This window comes from Hemitrygon akajei, chromosome 6 (genome assembly GCF_048418815.1).
Source record: "Hemitrygon akajei chromosome 6, sHemAka1.3, whole genome shotgun sequence".
Taxonomy (NCBI): Eukaryota; Metazoa; Chordata; class Chondrichthyes; order Myliobatiformes; family Dasyatidae; genus Hemitrygon; species Hemitrygon akajei.
In genome coordinates, this window is record NC_133129.1 from 137,020,230 (window position 1) to 137,036,104 (window position 15,875).

The 15,875-nt window shown below is 44.2% G+C and overlaps 1 protein-coding gene across 6 annotated transcripts in view; it reads left to right on the forward strand.

Moving 5' to 3' along the window:
* The window catches only part of dagla (diacylglycerol lipase, alpha), a 350,361-nt gene that overhangs the window by 96,365 nt on the left and 238,121 nt on the right, over nucleotides 1-15,875 (forward strand). The window contains exon 1 of one of the 6 annotated variants that reach the window (XM_073049362.1): nucleotides 13,187-13,208. The exons of the other annotated variants lie outside the window; for them this stretch is intronic. The gene's annotated coding sequence lies outside the window, so the exon portion shown is untranslated. Of the gene's footprint in view, nucleotides 1-13,186; nucleotides 13,209-15,875 lie in introns of those variants that run through there. 6 annotated transcript variants of the gene reach the window in all.

The window sequence follows — 15,875 nt, forward strand, 5'->3', positions numbered from 1 at the left end:
AGTACCCTTTTCTTTTAAGCATTTAACACAAGTGTCCGGGATCCAACGGTTCAGTTTGACTGGGGTAATGTAAATTTTCATTACCATTTAGAGTGACATACAAAAGTTTGGGGCACCCCGGTCAAAATTGCTGTTACTGTGAATAGCTAAGCAAGTAAAAGATGACCTGATTTCCAAAAGGCATGAAGTTAAAGATGACACTTTTCTTTAATATTTTAAGCAAGATTACTTTTTTATTTCCATCTTTTACAGTTTCAAAATAACAAAAAAGGAAAGGGGCCCGAAGCAAAAGTTTGGGCACCCTGCATGGTCAGTACTTAGTAACACCCCCTTTGGCAAATATCACAGCTTGTAAATGCTTTCTGTAGCTAGCTAAGAGTCTTTCAATTCTTGTTTGGGTGATTTTCGCCCATTCTTCCTTGCAAAAGGCTTCTAGTTCTGTGAGATTCTTGCACCGTCTTGCATGCACTGCTCTTTTGAGGTCTATCCGCAGATTTTCGATCATGCTTAGGTCGGGGGAATGTGAGGGCCATGGCAAAACCTTCAGCTTGCACCTCTTGAGGTAGTGCATTGTGGATTTTGAGGTGTTTAGGATCATTATCCTGTTATAGAAGCCATTCTCTTTTCATCTTCAGCTTTTTTACAGACGGTGTGATGTTTGCTTCCAGAATTTGCTGGTATTTAATAGAATTCATTCTTCCCTCTACCAGTGAAATGTTGCCCGTGCCACTGGCTGCAACACAAGCCCAAAGCATGATCAATCCACCCCCGTGCTTAACAGTTGGAGAGGTGTTCTTTTCATGAAATTCTGCACCCTTTTTTCTCCAAACATACCTTTGCTCATTGCTGCCAAAACGTTCTATTTTAATTTCATCAGTCCACAGGACTTGTTTCCAAAATGCATCAGGCTTGTTTAGATGTTCCTTTGCTAACTTCTGACGCTGAATTTTGTGGTGAGGACGCAGGAAAGGTTTGCTTCTGATGACTCTTCCATGAAGGTCATATTTGTGCAGGTGTCACTGCACAGTAGAACAGTGCACCACCACTCTACAGTCTGCTAAATCTTCCTGAAGGTCTTTTGCAATCAAACAGGGGTTTTGATTTGCCTTTACCAGACCTCAACTTGACCTCCACCATTCCAGTTAACTCCCATTTCTTAAATTACATTATGAGCTGAGGAAACGGCTACCTGAAAGCACTTTGCTATCTTCTCATAGCCTTCTCCTGCTTTGTGGGCATCATTTATTTTAATTTTCAGAGCGCTAGGCAGCTGCTTAGAGGAGCCCATGGCTGCTGATTGTTGGAACAAGGTTTGAGGAGTCAGGGGATTTATAAAGATTTGAAATTTGCATCACCTGGCCTTTCCTAACGATGACTGTTAACAAGCCATAGACCTAACAAGCTAATTAAGGTCTGAGACCTTGGTAAAAGTTATCTGAGAACTCAAACCTCTTGGTGTGCCCAAACTTTTGCATGGTGCTCCTTTCCTCCCCCCCCCCCTCTAAAATTGTACAAAACAAAAATAATACACTAATCTTGCTTAGAATGTTGAAAAGTACGTTTCATCTTTAACTTTGACTTTTGGAGATCAGTTCATCTTCCACTCACTTAACTATTCACAGTAACAGAAATTTTGACCGGGGGTGCCCAAACTTTTGCATACCACTGTATATTGTAATAGCTTCATTCTCATATTAATTGATTGTTTTTGGGCTTTTAAGCATGCTATTTCCCACTCAGTTTCTTGTATGTCCTCTTGAACATCCAGTCTCCATGCCTCCAGCCTGTCAATGGTGGACTCCTTATCATATGACAACAAAGCTGTACTGTATAGAATAAACAAATCTGACTCTTCCCCTTTAGGTTTAGAGGTGTAAGATTTTCAAAATGTGATAGTGGTGGTTCAGAAATTAAATGCTTATATTTTGATAACATGAAATGTCTCAAATGCAAATATCTAAAAAAGTGTTTTTTAGGACTATGGTATGTCTGACACAATTTATCAAGTGTAATAAGATTGCCATTCCTATAAAGGTCCTCTATTTTCTGCACACCTTTGTCTGCCCAGATTGTGAAACCACCATCTGCTCTTCCTGCCCTGAAGTATGTATTGCATATATTGGGGAGAAGCGAGAGATGGGAGGAGTATCTTTTAATATGCCGATGTGCTTTATATCAGATGTCAATAGTATTTTTGAGGAAAGGGTTCTCGGTTGTTCTTTTCAGATTTCTTGGGTCTGCAGAGTATAGATAGAGCTTTAATGGGAGGTTTGGTACTGATGCCTGTGCAATACTCATCCAAGCTGGAAGAGAAATAAAACATTGCAGAATGTTTCTGAGCAGACCAGTAATACCATTTCAGGTTGGGGAGCCGTAGCCCTCCCCTTTCACAAGGCAGGTATAGCAATAATACCTTTTCAGGTTGGGGAGCTGTAGCCCTCCCCTTTCATAAGGCAGGTATAGCAATAATACCATTTCAGGTTGGGGAGCTGTAGCCCTCCCCCTTCATAAGGTAGGTATAGCAACCTAAGTCTCAGTCTAGATTTTTTATTATTCCAAATGAATTTACTAAAAATACTATTAAGCTTATCAAAAAATGATTTTGGTAGTGGGAGAGGAAGTGATTGAAAAAGGTATAAAAATGTTGGTAATATATTCATTTTGATCATGTTTATACGGCCAGTCATTGATATGGGCATAGTTATCCATCAATCCAACATCTCTTTCACTTGGCCCACTAGTGGGTCATAGTTTGTTGGGACGATGGTTTTAATTTCAGGGGTAATTTTGACACCAAGGTAGGTAAATCCTTCCTTTGCAATTATAAATGGGTTTTTATGACTGGTTTCAGTCTTTCTTCTTTGTTCAAAAATAGTATTGATGCTTTTGAGTTGTTAATGTTAGAACCAGAGAACTGCCCAAACAATTCAATCTGTTGCATTAAGTTTGGAATACTGATGGATAAATTTGTTGAAAAAAAAGAATCACGTCGTCAGCATATAAGCGTATTCTTTGTTCCTGTTCTCCTAGCTGGATGCCCGACAGGCCTGTCTGCGTTCTTATTGCCACCGCCAGGGGTTCTATGGCCAGTATAAACAACATCGGTGACAAAGGGCATCCCTAGCGAGTAGATCGCTCCAAGATGACTGGTTTAGAAACTATACTATTTGTTAAGACACTGGCTATTGGGTTTGTATATAAAATCTGAATCCATTTAAGGAAGTTCTTTCCAAATCCTGATCTAGGCAATACATTAAATAGATATGGCCATTCTTTTCTATCGAAGGCCTGCCGAGCATCCAGTGATAATACTGCTGTATCTTTAGTGTCAAATTTTTCATGAATTATGTTAAGAACTCTTCTAATATTATGGAATCCTTGGCGTTTTAGCACAAAACCATTTTGATCATTATGAACTAGATGTGGGATATAAGGATCCAAACTTCTTGCTTAGGCTTTACTAAGTATTTTTGTGGCTGATCCAATTGGACTTATTGGTCTAAATAAGGAACGTTCTATAGGAGGTTTGCGGCTTCAAGATCAGCATTATCATTGCCAGCCTTAAAGAGGGTGGGAGGGTTCCATTCCGATAAGATTCATCATAATTATTTAAGAGTAGGCTAGTAATTTTTCTTGAAATGTTTTGTAGAATTTAATTGGTAGGCCGTCAGGCCCTGGCGCTTTACCACTGTTAAGATTTTGGATAGCCTGTGATAACTCTTCAATTGCTAAACCTCTATCTAATTCCTTTTAAAAAAACTTTTTTATTAGTTTTTCAAAACATTTTACAAAATTAAAAACCCCAAATCCCAATGAGGAGCATTAATACAGTGCAAGATTAAGCATACAATAACAATATGCTACAAAGGAAGAGAATTTAACAAAAAAGCACCTAAATTAAAGACAAGTGAGCTTAGTGTCCTCCCCAAGCCCCACAACACAAGAAAAAAACAACTCCAGACCAACCACCACACAGTATAAAGAGTATAAGTCCGGACAGTCAAACTCCCAGACTGTGAATACACTTAGTAACAGAGGATAATAATGCCTACTACCAGAAAAAAAAAGGGAGCTGAAAGCAAGGGACCGAAAAGAAGAAAAGAAAAAAAAAACCCTAGTCAAGAGGAAGGCTAACTCCTTTTTTGCATCTTCTGTCAATGTCTGGAATTGAAACTGATCAAGAAATATGTCCTGTTCTTCTGAGGCTTGGGGGCATTCTGATCTCTATAAATTTTCATAAAATTCTCTAAAACTGTTATTAATTTCCAGTTGGTCTACTGCTAGGCTTCCTGAAGAGATTGTTATACTGTTAATTGCTCTATCGGACTGTATTTTTTAAATTCTCCATGCCAAAAGTTTCCCAGCTTTTTCTCCTTGATCATAATAAGATTGCTTCAGCCACATTAAACTTTTTTGCAGCTTTATCAGCAGATAATTTATTATATTTGGCTCTCAAAATTAGCAGATCTTTTTGTTTTGTTGTATCATCCCTTTTAGTTAGTTCTATCTCTAAAGATTTAATTTGTTTTTCCAAAGTTTCCATCTCCATTTTTTGTTGTTTGGACTTGGAGCTTGTATAACTGATGATCTCTCCTCTAATATATGCCTTGTACGCCTCCCATCTCGTACTGGTACTAGTTTGATCTGCATTTAACTCAAAATAACTATCCATCTTAGTTCTCACAAATTTTAACAAAGTCTGGGTTTTGTAGCCTTCTCACCTGAAATCACCAGTTAGGGGGACTGTGAATAAATTTCTGTATATGAATACTTAATGAAATAGCAGCGTGGTTGCTTATTACTATGTTGTCATACCAGCAACTTTTAATCTTTGTTAAGAGCTCTCTTGAGACAAGAAAATAATCAATACTAGAATGCGATTGACATGTACTTGAATGGCAAGAGTAATCTATTTTGCCAGGAATTTGTTCTCTTCATACTTAAACCAAATTTATATTGTTATGGTACAGCAACAATGAATATAGAATTGAGACAGGTTTTTTTATAAACAAATTAAACAATTATTTAAACTCAGCTCAACAACAAATGAAAAGTAAACAAACGACTAACTTAACTGGAAGTTAACTGCTATACGGCAACTCGAACAGTTCTTAAAGTGAAAAATGTGAGCACAGTTCTTAAAGCAATAAATGCGAAAGTCTAAATGATTTACACAGTTAATTAGGAAAGACTTTCCTGAAGTAATAAATTCCTCGACGACGTGACATTACTGCTGATCCCAGCCGAAATATGCCTTGCCCGAAGAACTTACGATGAAAGAAATAAAAATGACTTAAAGGAATGGACCGTTTCCTTGGTGAATAACACTACCCCAATCCTTTCTGCTCTTATAGTAGGGATTATCTCGGATGCAGGTTACTATCTCTTTGAGCAAAGATTCAGTAAGGTCGACCCTGATTTACTGCCGACGACACCAACTTTACTCAATCCTTCAGGTTTCCATACTTGGGTAAATTCTTCACTCTCCAATAATTAAACTTTAAAATTAAATCGAAGATAAATCAAACATAACTGGCAGTAATTTTAAAAACTGCCATCACAACTTACAATAGAAAGTAAAACTCCGCTTTAAAACAAAACTGCATCATGAAACCAAATACATAGCATAACTGAGTAACTGACGACTTAAATGACGTCTCAACACAAAAAACTTCTGCGTCACAGCAGGCTTTCCCATTTATATCTGTTGGAACAGGCCATCACATGACCTCTCACTGGCAGGAAAATTACATCATGTGACCTCACACTAGAGGGAAATTACATCACCCCACCATCACAAGACCATAACATTATGCTCACCAGATAGTCAATTACATCATGGTCATAAGACAAGTCACAAGATACCCACAGGGTATGTAACAATATCCACAATGTATTTTTTTAGTAATTTTCTAGTTGTGCCTTATAGGTAGCACAGCCTGTAGAGCGATCCGTTACTGGGTTTAAAGCGCAATTAAAGTCTCCTCCAATGATATAAAAGCCTAGTAAAGTGGACAAAGTAAGGAAGAAATCTTCAAAAAATTTAGGATTGTCTTCACTTGGGCCATATATACTTATTAGGTTTAATGTGAAAGAGAGGATATTACCTTGCACAATAACATACTTTCCGGCTGAGTCTTGGGTTGTTATCATAATTTGAAATGGTATCATTCTATGAATAAGAATAAGTGCACCTCTAGCATAGTTGTTGCATATATTACTTGGCCAGGCCATCTATTCTGTACCAGTTTAATATCTGAAACTGTCAGATGAGTTTCTTGAAGAATAATTATTTTGGACTTAAGCTGTTTGGTCCTACTCATAACCTGTTTCAGTTTGGTTAACTTCTTTAGTCCCCTAACATTCCAGCTTGTGACTTTTATATTAAAGATATTCTGAGTGTTCCGTCTGTTCCATATATAGTACATTTATTCCCTGGAGCGTAGAAGAATGAGGGGAGATTTGATAGAGGTATATAAAATTATGCTGGGTATAGATAGAGTGAATGCAAGCAGGGTTTTTCCACTGAGGCTAGGGGAGAAAAAAACCAGAGGACATGGGTTAAGGGTGAAGGGGGAAAAGTTTAAAGTGAACATTGGGGGGGGGGGTGCTTCTTCACACAGAGAATGGTGAGTGTGGAATGAGTTGCAGATGAAGAGGTAAATGCGGGCTCACTTTTAACATTTAAGAAAAACTTGGACAGGTACATGGATGAGAGGTGTATGGAGGGATATAGTCCAGGTGCAGGTCAGTGGGACTAGGCAGAAAAATGGTTTGGCACAGCCAAGAAGGGCCAAAAGGCCTGTTTCTGTACTGTAATGTTCTATGGCTCTATGTCAATTAAACCAGGAAAAGGAGTAAGAAATATTACTGCTGTGTTGGGTGCACAACATACATACAGAAAAACAAAAAAACACATACATTTACACATATAAACATTTGAACTCTTGAATTACTTGAGTAAGGGATTACTCAAAACAAAGAACTGTAGAGTTGTGCTGATCCACTCAACGGAGGAGCAACAAAACTATGCGAACCTAACTCCATAGGCAACTAGTGGTGTCCATCAACTATGCACCTTATTATATCTTAGAACATTATATACTCAGACCCATTTAGCGTAGAAATACAGTCAAAGTAGCCGCTGAACTGTATGCCAGTATTGCCTATTACAAATGTTCATTCAGGTCTATGGAGTCCCATCCCAATAGAATTAAAGTTTCAACAAACAAAAATGTTGTAAACAATAAAAATAGGCAAAATAAAGCTATTCTGGCGGTATAAACAACCTCTTAAATACCGTATCTTTTCAAGAATAGAATAAAAGAGGCTAAAGTGGCAGTTGTAGTAAAAGAAAAATAAAGGAAGAGAGAGAAAAAAGATGTCTTCTGGGATTCAATGTAGCTTATACCTGTTAAGCAATCAGTATCATCTGATTCTCATGGGTATGGAAGTAAACAAATCTCACTACTGCCTTAATCAGACCTCTCAGGCTTGTCCTTGATGGAAATCTTCCGCCTCTTCTGGTGATAAAAGCGGGCATATTTTCCCATTGTGGAGGACTCTCATCCTGCATGGATTATGTTGAAATCCATGAAAAGTTCCTTTTTTGATGAACTCTCTTCTGACCCTGTTAACCTCGTTTCGCTGTCGCATGGTCTCAGCTGATAGGTCTTGAGCGAAGAAAAGCTTGTTGCCCTCATACATAATATTATGCTGTTTAATGGAACGGAAAACGAACTCCCGATCTTGAAATTTCAGAAACCGAATGAGAACCGCTCTGTTCTGGTTTGGTTTCGGCAGTGTTAGAGTTCAGTGAACTCTTTCTAGGATGAAGGATCTGTTGGTGTCCAGCTCCAGCCAGCGTGGTGGCATATGTTTTGTATGAATTCCAGCAGTGGTTGGTTTCCTTCAGCGCTCTTCTGGAGGCCGAACAACTGCAAGTTTTTCCTTCAACTCCGATTCTCCAGGTCTTCAGTCTTGGATTTCAGGTAGGCGCTTTGTTTCACGGCGTTGGTTATTTCGGCCTTGTTCTTTCCCACGTGCTCCTCTGCTGCTATTATTTGGTTTTCAGCCTCTACCATCTGCACAGTATTAGAAACAACATTTCACTTCACGTCTGATGTATTGTTTTCCAAGGCAACGACAGAGCTGACCATCTTACCCAGGTGGTCATCTATACTATCCAGTTTGGATCCAAACTCAGAGCAAAGTAACTTTAATTCATCTAGCACTGCCGTCAGCTCCACCATGTTGCTAGGAACTTTCTCAAAATTGGTCTGATTCTTAAGGCCATGGTAAAGATATAGAATTAGCCATTAATCTTGAAATGAACCCTCACAAAATCTAGTGACTAGAGTTGTGTGGATGCCCCCTTTCCTGATGTATGAAGTGGAAGGAACATCTTCAGAATATTTCATGGGGCTGTGGCGACCCACTTCCCAGTGCACTCGAACCGGCTCACAAATTGGCGCGCGCCGGCATTGAGGCCAGTCCCAAAAAGGGCGCCAAGTCTGCTTCACCAGTAAGGGGAAAAGCCCGCGCATGGGACGGGACTGTGAATACGCGCCCCCTACAGCATTCCCGCCGGGGGAGGGCGGGATCAGGAAGGCTTTAAAGCGAGGCCGCGAAGTTCGAATAAATCTCTTTTGCAACTGCAGCTCATCGACTACTTGTCGTTATTTCAGCGCTGCGTGTAGCACACCGCTACAATTGGTGACCCCGACGGCCCAAACGATATTTGCGCCAAAGATAAACGACGCTGCACCTGTTCATGCAGTTTCGTTAAAACTGCCAAGCTTCTGGACGCTGCGACCTCACCTATGGTTCCAGCAAGCAGAAGCCCAATTTCACATTCGGCAGATAACCTCGGAGGACACACGTTACTACTACGTGGTGAGCTCCCTCGACCAGGAAACAGCGGTCCAGGTTGAGGAGTTCATACAGTCTCCCCCAGCGGACGGCAAATACACGGAATTCAAAGCCCTGCTCATAAGGACTTTCGGTCTCTCACGGCGCGAGCGAGCTGCCTGCTTACTGCACCTGGATGGTTTGGGAGACAGACTGCCATTGGCTTTGATGAACGAGATGCTGTCCCTGGCCGGAGGACACAAGCCCTGCCTCATGTTTGAGCAGGCATTCCTGGAGCAGCTGCCTGAGGACATACGCCTGCTGCTGTCCGACGTGGATTTCAGCGACCCCTGGAAGGTGGCAGCCCGGGCGGACTTGCTGTGGAAAGCCAAGAAGGAGAGTGGGGCGTCCGTCGCACAGATCACCAGGCCACGCTCCCAGCAGCAGACCAGACCAGGCCCGGCAGCAGAGCCCGCTAACCCCAGAGGCAGGGGTGAGGAGACCAACGAACAATGGTGCTTCTACCACCAGCGGTGGGGCACAGAAGCCCGCCGCTGTAGCTCGCCCTGCAAGTTCCCGGGAAACGCCAAGGCCAGCCGCCGCTGATGGCTACAGCGGCTGGCCATCGGGATAGCCTCCTGTATGTGTGGGACAAGCGGTCAGGAAGCCGTTTTTTGGTCGACACCGGAGCCGAGATCAGCGTCTTACCTCCAACGAGCTATGACACCCGCAACAGGGCACCGGGTCCCACCCTGAGGGCCGTGAACGGCAGCACAGTAAGGACCTACGGCACCTGTATGGTGCGGCTACAGTTTGGCTCCAGCCAGTTCACGTGGGACTTCACACTGGCCGCCGTAGCCCAACCGCTCCTGGGCGCTGGTTTTTTGCGGGCTCACAGCCTACTGGTCGACCTACCAAGGAAGAGACTGGTCCAGGCCGAGACCTTTCAAACGTTCTCCCTGGGTGAAGCCCAGTTGCCGGCCCCACACCTAGACCCCATCACCCTGTCCGACAATGACTTCACCAGAGTCCTGGCGGATTTCCCATCGGTTCTGGCACCGCAGTTCACAGCAGCCATGCCCAGACACGGCGTATAGCACCACATCCCGACACAGGGACCACCCCTCCACGCCCGTGCTCGAAGGCTTCCTCCGGACAAGCTCCAACTGGCGAAGGAGGAGTTCAAGAGGATGGAGGAATTGGGGATCATACGGCGGTCCGATAGCCCATGGGCCTCCCCCCTGCACATGGTGCCCAAAGCATCAGGGGGCTGGAGACCATGCGGCGACTACCGCAGGCTGAACGAGTCTACAACACCGGACCGCTACCCTGTGCCGCACATACAGGATTTTGCAGCAAACCTGCATGGCGCACGGATCTTCTCCAAGGTGGACCTTGTCCGGGGATGTCATCAAATCCCAATGCATCCGGACGACATCCCCAAAACGGCACTCATCACCCCTTTCGGCCTTTTCGAGTTCCTCCGCATGCCGTTCGGCCTAAAGAATGCCGCACAGACGTTTCAGCGGTTAATTGATGTGGTGGGACGTGACCTGGACTTTGCTTTCATCTATTTGGACGACATCCTCATAGCCAGCAGCAATCATCAGGAGCATCTGTCCCACCTCCGTCAACTCTACGCCCGACTGAGTGAATACAGCCTGACAATCAACCTGGCCAAATGCCAATTCGGGCTCGACACCATCGACTTCCTGGGCCACAGGATTACTAAAGATGGGGCAACCCCTCTGCCTGCTAAGGTAGACGCAGTCCGCCATTTCCCCCGACCCAGCACAATCAAAGGCCTTCAGGAATTCGTGGGTATGGTAAATTTCTACCACCGCTTCCTCCCTTCAGCTGCCTGAGTCATGCGCCCCCTGTTTGCCCTGATGTCGGGTAAGGGCAAGGACATTCCCTGGGACGAGGAGTCTGCTGCCGCTTTCATTAAAACGAAAGAAACCTTGGCTAACGCCACGATGCTAGTGCACCCCAGAATGGACGTCCCTACCGCCCTCACAGTGGACGCATCTAACACGGCAGTCGGTGGGGTGCTGGAACAACTCATCAAGGGTCGCTGGCAACCCCTGGCGTTTTTCAGCAAACACCTGCGACCACCCGAGCTCAAATACAGTGCTTTCGACCGGGAACTGTTGGCGCTATACTTGGCAATCCGGCATTTCAGGTACTTCTTGGAAGGTAGGCCCTTCACCGCGTTCACGGACCACAAACCGCTTACCTTTGCGTTCACGAAGGTGTCCGATCCCTGGTCGTCCCACCAGCAGCGACATCTGTCCTATATCTCTGAATACACGACGGATGTCTGGCATGTCTCGGGGAAGGACAGTGTTGTGGCGGACGCTGTCTCTCGCCCTACCATTCAAGCCCTGTCCCAAGGGGTGAACTATGAAGCATTGGCGGAGGCGCAGCAGGCAGACGAGGAGATCCCAAGTTACAGAACCGCAGTCTCCGGTTTGCAGCTCCAGGACCTCCCCGTAGGCCCAGGAGAGAGGACCCTGCTCTGTGACGTCACCACCGGCCAACCCCACCCCGTCGTCCCGGCAGCCTGGCGGCGGCGCGTTTTCAACTCCATTCATAACTTAGCGCACCCCTCCATCAGGACAACCGTCTGGATGGTCTCCAGTAGGTTCGTTTGGCACAGACTCCGCAAGCAAGTCAGTGAATGGGCCAAAACGTACATGCAGTGCCAAACAGCCAAGGTGCAGCGGCACACCAAAGCTCTGCCGCAGCAGTTCCACCCCACCCACCGGCGTTTCGACCATATTCATGTGGATATCGTGGGCCCCCTGCCAGTGTTGCGCGGAGCGCAGCATCTTCTCACTATCGTGGACCGGTTCACAAGATGGCCAGAGGCGGTCCCGCTCACCGATACCACCTCCAAATCTTGCGCCCGGGCACTGATCGCCACCTGGGTATCTCGCTTTGGTGTACCAGCCCACATTACCTCTGACAGAGGCGCCCAGTTCACCTCCAGCCTGTGGTCAGCTATGGCCAGCCTTTTGGGGACACAGCTGCACCACACAACTGCTTACCACCCACAGTCGAACGGACTGGTGGAGCGTTTCCATCGTCACCTGAAGTCGGCTCTCATGGCCCGCCTGAGAGGACCTAACTGGGTGGATGAGCTTCCCTGGGTCCTGCTCGGAATCCACACGGCGCCCAAAGAAGATCTGCACACCTCGTTGGCCGAGTTGGTGTACGGCGCACCCCTGGTCGTCCCAGGGGAGTTCATACCAGCCCCAAGGGGGCAAGAGGAAGAACCCGCAGCAGTCCTGGGCAGACTACGTGAGAGGCTCGGTAACCTGGCCCCCATACCCACTTTGCAGCATGGGCAGAACCTGACCTGCGTACCCAAAGACCTGCTAAACTGTAAGTTCGTTTCTGTATGACGGGGCGGACATCAGGCACCGCTACAGTGGCTCTACGAGGGGCCATTTACGGTGATCAGAAACAATGGGTCCACCTTCGTGCTGGACATTGGGGGGAGAGAGGAGGTTTTCATGGTGGACCGACTCAAACCGGCCCATGTGGACGTGACGCAGCAGGTCGAGATTTCGGCACCGCAGCGCAGAGGCAGACCTCCCAAACAGAGTCCGGCCCAGACTGTGGACATTGGGGGGTGTATCGCCGGTTCTGGGGGGTGGGGTGTTATGTGGCGACCCACTTCCCAGCGCACTCGAACCGGCTCACAAATCGGCGCGCGCCGGCATTGAGGCCAGTCCCAAAAAGGGCGCCAAGTCTGCTTCACCAGCAAGGGGAAAAGCCCGCGCGCGGGACGGGACTGTGAATACGCGCCCCCTAGAGCATTCCCGCCCGGGGAGGGCGGGATTAGGAAGGCTTTAAAGCGAGGCCGCGAAGTTCGAATAAATCTCTTTTGCAACTGCAGCTCATCGACTACGTGTCGTTATTTCAGCGCTGCGTGTAGCACACCGCTACAGGGCAATATTTTTTTAAAAGATTGTCAAATCCAGAAAATCGTGCTGTAGACGGCTGTAAAATGGGGGAGCAGGGAATCAAAGATAGAGACTAATTATGTTTTTTTCTCTCCTTTAGAAGTTGTCCATTTTGTAGAGCGACATTAGGACATTCTGTCAGTTTAGCCATTTATGTGGACCGCAAGATCTACGGTGACAACTCTGGACATGTGTTTCAGTGTCAGTGTCAGTGCCAGTATCCACACTTAACAGGAAACTTCCAGAAGGTTGCTAATAAGAATTATAATGCTCCAGCTATGGATCAGTTACAGTGTGCTCCTGAAAAATGAAGATGAACTGTAACAGCTGGCATTTGTATAGTGACTTCTGCACAAGATGGCAGTACTTCACAGGCGGAAATTAGAAGTAAGTGATTATGATGGAAACCTACCATTCTGATCACAGGAGCATTTTGGCAGTAAAGAAATGGCATTAAATAAAATGCGAATCTGATGGCTGACCAGCATGTTTAAGGGACTTGTGATCTGAGTCAGTGTGATCAGGAGTCTGATCCAATATGGCCTGCTATAAGAGATAATGTATATTGCGTGAGCAGAGCAAGAAGCAAAAGATTCTTTAACCCACAGTTTAAGTAATCCAAGCTGTGACATATGCAGTATAAATTAGGAAGAGTTTAAGTTATACACAAAATTGAGGAAAAGGAATGGAAATAATGGATAGGATAGATCAAAATTTTTCTCTAAAAAATTATTCAACATAGATTACCTTCTGCAAAATGATTTTTATTTCTGTGCCAGAGTGATTATTTTAACAGTATTTATGGTACAAATAGATCAGTAACTGGTGAATGTATCAGCTTAACTATTTCTGTCATATCATATTTAAGTGCTTCAACTTCTTGCTGTTGAAAGGATTTTGAAGTTGTATACTGTTATGAATATAAAGCTGTTTGAATTTAACTGTTGGCAAGAGATGTGATGAGAACAGTCTTGACAGTGGAAGGAATAGAATGAGAATGGTGAATATCGCAAGTAGCATGAACATCAATTTCTCAGACTTCCGGTAATGGCCCCCGTTACCCCTTCTCCCCCTCCCCCCACCCTTGCTGGGGGCAGCCCACAAATGTTGCTGTACATTCTGGAGTCAGCATGCCCACTATGTTTAGTGGAACAATACAGAACACAAGCAACAAAACATCAGCAGCAAATAAAGGCCCTAGTGATGGTTTTGGGAACAGACGGGAGTTGAGGGGCAGATTAGGGTTTAGTGACAGGGATGTGGAGGAGTTGGAGGTCAGATCTCTGCTCCGTGTTCGAAGGCCAGCGATGTGGACAGGTGATGGAAGGGCATCAATTGATGTGGGGCAGCCTCAGGTCCTGGGATCAGGCAGCAGACTTGAGGCAGTCAGTCAGTGCGCACTGAGTTAAAACCTGCACTTTGGGGTTACATGTTTGCCTAGTCTGCTGTACCAAACTGTGATGCAGTGAGAGAGGATGCTTTCAATGGTGCATCAATAAAAATAAATAAGAATAGATACAGATGTGTCAAATTTCTTTGGGCTCCTGAGGAAGCCAATGTGTTGGTGAGCTTTCTTGTTAGTGGTGTTAGAAGTTAGGAGTCATCTGTAGTCTCTCATACACACAAGATATTCTGCAGATGCTGGAAATCCAGAGCAACACACACAAGTGCTGGAGGAACTCAGCAGGTCAGGTAGTATCTATGGAGGAGTATGAACAGTCAATGTTTTGGGCTGAGACCCTTCACGAGGATTGAAGAGGAAGTGGAAGAAGCGGATTGTTGCCATGCAGAGTTGGTTCCTTGTTTTGTTTCAATGCACTAACCAGAGCTCTATGAACAGTATGTAAGACAAGCTTTTCACAATATATTGGTACTTCTGACAATAACAGACCAATCCCAATACAGTATTGATGTCAAGCTGAGGCAATTTTACTCAAAATTTAACATGTACGTTTGATATATTCGCTATATTTCCACTTTTTTAAAAAGTGGAAGTCTTACGCAAAATACAAAAATACTGTAAAATCATTTTTGATACTGCAATTTGCATGAAAACATAATGGTTTTGAAAATGTATCGGTATTTTAAGCAACACACACAAAATGCTGGAGAGACCCCACGGGCCAGGCTTCTCTCAGGACTAGGGAAGGGTCTCGGCCTAAAATGTCCATTGTACTTTTTTCCATAGATGCTGCCTGGCCTGCTGAGTTCCTCCAGCATTTTGTATGTGTGTGTTGCTTGGATTTCCAGCATCTGCAGATTTTCTCTCGTTTATGGTATTTTAATGCTACTTTAATAGAAAATAATATAGGAAACTGGATTGTAAACTTGAAACAAGTTTTAATGGTACAATGTTATAAATTTCAATTTAAAAGCACTATACTACTAAATATCAGCACTTTTGTGGGAGTACCCAGGAATGAACTGAGAAAGAATCTTTATCTTTTTGGAGTAAATATGTACTGTATTTCCAATCACAAATGTTCCCTGGCAAGCCTTACTAAGTAACTTATATTTTGGAACACATAAGAAACAAAATATCCAAATTGAAGTTTTAAATGTAAAGCAAGACCAGAAATTAAGGATCCCCCCACCCAAAAAAAAAGTTAATCAATAGTTTCTTATCATCAGTGCTGAGAGATTTGCTGTTTTTTGTGTATTTAGACTTGCATATGACTGGGAGGGTAGGAATCATTGGTGTAAATTAGGGCTATCAATCAATGAATTTCAATTAGCATGTGCAGGTAACACAGGTACAAATTAGCATCTTTGTAAACTGCATTAATTGTGTAGATTAGCATTTATCTAGATTTGCAAACCCTGAGTTTTTACAAGAATAAACAGTGGAATAGGTAACCCTGAATCATATTCATTTGTGCCTAACGAGAATGTAACCCCCTGGGTCACCTCAGGCTTGCTCAGCTCGTTCTCATCTAGGGGGAGCAGCCTTCAGCCCCGCCAAACTGGGTAATCAGCTTGTGTGAATGCTAAGTGATTAATAACCATACAGTATATATGAAGGAAAAGAAAATAAAGAAAAGGCGCCAAACTTAT